This window comes from Ochotona curzoniae, unplaced genomic scaffold, assembly GCF_017591425.1.
Source record: "Ochotona curzoniae isolate NIBS_2020 unplaced genomic scaffold, NIBS_Ocur_1.0 contig_2688, whole genome shotgun sequence".
In the NCBI taxonomy this organism is placed as follows: Eukaryota; Metazoa; Chordata; class Mammalia; order Lagomorpha; family Ochotonidae; genus Ochotona; species Ochotona curzoniae.
The window spans coordinates 6,488,424-6,493,577 of NW_024465553.1; positions in this window are offsets into that span (position 1 = coordinate 6,488,424).

The window sequence follows — 5,154 nt, forward strand, 5'->3', positions numbered from 1 at the left end:
GTTTCTTGGCTGAATAAAGATACACGGGTGGGGGGAGCGATCCTGGGGTGACTTTCAGAGCATCTGGGTGCTTCACCCACGCGGGCCATGCAACAGATCTGCAGTCATTCTTTGAAACCATGAAGATAAGCATTGGAAGCCACTGTGAGCTATTCCAAGCGGTGGATGCAATTGTTCAAAACCAATGTGAATTCCTTAAAACTCGAACGACAAACCGGCCCATGCGGGGTCCAGGACAGAGCCAGCGCTGTCAGCTCCAGGGGGGTTAACAGAGGAGGGGCGGAAGGACACTGAAGTCATGGCGTTCCTGTGACAGGCAAGGAGGCTGAGGCCGGAATCCTCACCCCAGGGGCTGTCACAGGGCGTCCAGTGTGCCTGTGTCGCCACGGCCAGGCTGACAGTTAGGGACTTGTGTCCAGCCCTGCTCTGACCCTGCCTGTCCCCAGGCACCTGTTGTGTGAGCGCCCCTGGGGAACACACACCTCCCACCCCCAGTGTGATGAACGGCTGCTCTGAAGCCCTGGCTGCAGCTGTCCCCTCGGTGACCCGCTCGTACAGCTGAGCAGCCTCCCAGTCCAGGAGCCTGCCCAGAGCCGCTGGAAGACACACAGCCTGTGGCTTGCACGTCACCAGGCAGCTGACACGGCCCAGGCGACGTGCTTTGGGAAACAAGCAAAATGAGAACTTGTAACAATTTATAGACTTTGTCTTTGAGAGCGAACTTGGGGTTTACATAAGCACTGAGAAGTGTAGTTTCTGTAAACGCACTAGCCGGTGCCTGCCCTGCCCGTACCCCTCATCGGCAGAGTGTCTGCTTCAAGACCCCAGCCAGGACCCGCAGCAGTTATTGCCCACAGTCTGAGGCTCCAAGTCGTCGCCTTTAAAGAAATAGACATAGCGTATTTGTACATTAAAAAAAAAAAACAAAACATTTTAGTATTAAAAAGAGAGAAAGGGAAGAGCAAGTTTTTATCAGCAGATTCACTTCCCAAATGCCCACCCAGGTCTGGGCCTGGGCCAGGCTGGGGGTGGTCACTCCATCCGGGTCTCCCTCCCGGGTGGACAGTCCTTCAGGGATCACCTGCCGCCCTCAGAGTGCGCATGAGCAGGAGCCATGAGCCCAGCTCTCTAAGTGCCTGTCCCCAGAATGCCTTCCAAGAGTCAGATCATTCGTGCCCTCCCCACTTCTGTCCTGCTTCCAGCTAGAGATGACCTTTTTTTTTTTTAAATTGTTAATTGGAGAGTCAAATACACAGAGAGGAGGAGAGACAGGAAGATCTTCTGTCCGTTGATTCACTCTCCAAGTGGCAACAACGGCTGGAGCTGCACTGATCCAAAGCCAGGAGCCTGGAGCCTCTTCCAGGTCTCCCAAGCGGGTGCAGGGTCCCAGGGCTTTCCCAGGTCACAAGCAGAGAGCTGGATGGGAAGCAGGGCTGCAAAGATTAGAACTGGTGCCCATATGGGATCCAGACACGTACAAGGTGCCTTTAAAATAGAAAAATTAACCAACTGAAGAAAGCAAGAGTTAAAAGCAATCTACAGAGCTGTTATTGCTGGCACAGTGTTTGAGTCACAGCAACACAGGGAGGAAGAGATGAGATGTGGACTTCCTGCTGATGCCCTGACCGCACCTGCCTAGCCCCCACTGCCATGGAACCCTCCTGCCGAGCAGTGTGCTGGGCAGAGACACACGTCACACTGGCCCAGGGACCACAGTGGAGGCCCGGGATGCTGGGATGCCCATGCCTCTGGACACATGGCCAGTGGCGGGCATTCCTCATTCCAGTGCGCAGAGTGACCTTATCACCCTAAAGGGATGCTTTTAAATTTAAAAAAAAAAAAGTGAAAACAGTATATTTGTCAATGTTTATTGTTTGAAAAACAGGTAGGGGCTAGCACTGTGGAGTAGTGGGCTAAACTTCTCCTTACCCCTGCCAGAAGCCTATATGGTGTTGATTTGTGTTCCAGCTCCCTGCTTCCCATCCTGCTCCCTGCGCATGGCATGGGAACACAGTAAGAGGATGGCCCAGAAGAAGCTCCTGGCTCCTGGCTTTGGATTGACTCATCTCTGGCTGTTGAGGCCATTCGGGGAGTGAACCAGTGGATGGGAGATCTCTCTCTCTCTCTCTCCATTCTATCAAATAAATAAAACAAGTCTTGGAAAAACAAAGTGAGGGAGAGAGCATGGATTTGAATTTGCTTGGATGAAGTGGCACGAGGAGCAGGAGGAAGCCCTCCCAGTTGCCCTTTTCATGCCAGCGTTGGTATTCTGCAGGTGCACAATCCCTTCAGAGGACAACCACCACACCAACACACAACATCAAAATCAAGGTCATTTATCTCCCCATTTAGCCATAACTCAAACAGAGCCCCACCCAGGCTCACGATGCAACAAGAACCACTTGTGGGCAGAGCTACCCATGTGACCTGCACACAGAGAGGGCAGCGGGGGCGTGCCCCTAGCCTGGGCTCCTGCACCCGTCTGGCCTGTGTCCGGCCCACTTGGCCCAGCTCTGCATCTGCCTCTCCAGACAAGCAGGCTGCCTTCTCCCCTCCTGCCAACAGAGCAGCCTAATTACGTGACAAGTGTTAATTGCCTGTGACTGGGCATTAGCTGGAGTCACGCCTAGCAAGCCTTACCCGTAATTATCCATGCTTGCTGTTCCAGGATTTAATTGTGCTTTGGCCTGGAACAGAGATCCGCCTGGGCTGACCGAGGCCATGGAGCCTGCAGAGGTCTGCTCCTCACGGGGCAGCTGGCACAGGTGTTGGCACAGGTGCTCTGGGCCACCTCCCAAGTCCCTGGGGGTTTCCCCAGCGAACAGGAGACTTTGGGGAAAGGACCCTGCATTTCTCCAGCCACTGCCCCACATAGGGCAGAATCAGTCATTGTCAAATGTGGCAGCTCCTGGAATCCTTGCAGTCCCTGGGGAAGATGGGTGTCTGTTCCACACAGGAGGAAGCAGGCCCCGAGAGACCCTGATTGGCCAAAGCACTTGGCAGGAAGCTTAGTCTGTCATGGTTATGTGGAGGAATGATCTAAATACCTACAGACAAGGCATCGGAGTTCTGACGACACACCTGTGTGTGCGTGCTGACATGCAGGTGGCACATGCAGTGTATCTGTGGTGTGTGTGTGTGTGAATGTGCAGCATGTTTGCGGATGTGATTACATGTGACTCTGAATCTGCTGGACTGGAAGGCAGCCTCCTGCAGCACTCCTGCGCACCCTGCACGAGGTCCAGAAGCTTCTGGGGCCTGGGACTAGGCGGCAGCACCTCAGAGCCCCTGCAGCGGATGGCCAGAAAATACCGAAACTGAAACCCAACTCAGGACTTGAGCAGACCAGAGGAAAATAATCCCGGAAATGCTTTGTCAAACTACTTCCAGGGTCAACAACGCACCGCCTGGACAAAGATGCAGATGCAGCGCAGCGCGGGCTGGGCGGCCGCACAGATAGGGAGTCTGGCAGCACTCAGGGACGCGCTGTGCTGTTTTCCATTCTAAGTACGCAACCTGGCTTCCATCACGCTCCAGAAATGTTCCCAAGCTTAGAAGGGAGAAGGGAGAGAGCTTTCAAGCGCATTAAGCAGACCAGACTCTTGCCTGATCCTGCTCAAGATCCCACGGCTCCAGCAGAGGCCGAGTCCCCCACGGAGGAGCCGGGCCGGAATCTGGCTGGCCAGGACGTAGAAACTTCTGCCTTTTTGGATTCAGACCAAGTTCGGAGGAAGCTCTAACACACCCGAGATGATCTTTCCATCTCCCCTTAACGCACCCATCGAACACTGCACTCAAACTTGTAAAGGATTTATAGGGCTTGTAGGTCAAGTAAAGCCCTGGCAATCATGTCAGTAAGAGAAGCCCTGGCATTGGCGTTTGGCAGAGTGGTGAAGATGCTGCTTGGGAAGCCCTTACCCCATGCCAGGGTGCTTGGTTCAAGGCCAGCTCCGCCTGTTTCCAGTGCCAGCTTCCTGCTAGTGCACCCCTGGGAGGCAGCAGGGGATGGATTAAGTAGTTGGGTCCCTGCTACCCCCATGGGAGACACGGACCGAGAGTGTCCATGAGTGATCCAGGAAATAGATCTGCCTGCCTTTCGAATAAATAACAATGGTGTTTTCCAGCAGGAAACACTATCCTTGTATGGCCCAGGATCCACATATAAGGGAGGTCTTCAAAGAATTCGCGAAAAGCATGTATTATGAAAACTGTATATTTCAAACATATTTTGTAGGCCCAGTGTGATGGCTCAGTGGCTAATTCTCACGGTGTTACCGCCAGGATCCCATGGCCTACTAGCTAAATCCTCACCTTGCATATGCTGGGATTCCATATGGGTGCTGGTTTGTGTCCCAGGTGCTCTACTTCCCATCTAACTCTGCCTGTGGCCTGGAAAAGCAGTCGAGGACAGCTCAAGGCCTTGGGACTCTGCACCTGGTTGTTGTTCCTGGCTCCTGGGTTTGGACTGTCTCAGGTCTGGCCGTTGCGGCCACATGAGGAGTGAATTAGTGGATGGAAGATCTTTCTCTCTGTCTTTCCTTCTCTGTAAATCTTCCTTTTAAAAAATAAAACAAAAAACAACAGAAACAGGTCACTAAAAGGCATCTGATTCCTAGGCAGAGTTACAAAGGGAAGAGGCCAACGAAAGAATTCAAGGAAGGAGCCAGTGGGGGAGTGGGAAGACAGGCAGGACAAGGACCGGGAAGCAGCAGGCACCCTGAGGGCCACTCCCAAGCCACGTCAGCCGTGGCTCCAGGTACTACTGCCCCAAGCCCTGGGGGCTGTGAGCCACAGTGGTGCTGCGTTGAGTCCCGTTGCTCTCCGAAGCCTGACCACCAACCCCCCCAATGCCAGCCTGGCCGTGTAAGGGTTGGCACTGCCTGGCTGATGCCCAAGGAGCTATTCCCCAAGCACCCAAGTTCTTGAGCCACAGTTGCTTTATGACTTGTCAAAGTGCAGAACCATGCGGGTCCACTGCCCTGGACGGAAGCAGCTGTGCCACAGCTGGGCTGGGACTGCCGGACATGAGCTCCCACCTCCATTTCCAGCCTCGGAGTTCCCTGCTCAGGTTGCGGTCACCTCATGCTCGGCCACCAGTGCTCAAAGATGTGTGTCTGGAAAGGACAGATTTAATGGCGAGGGACAAGCATGATA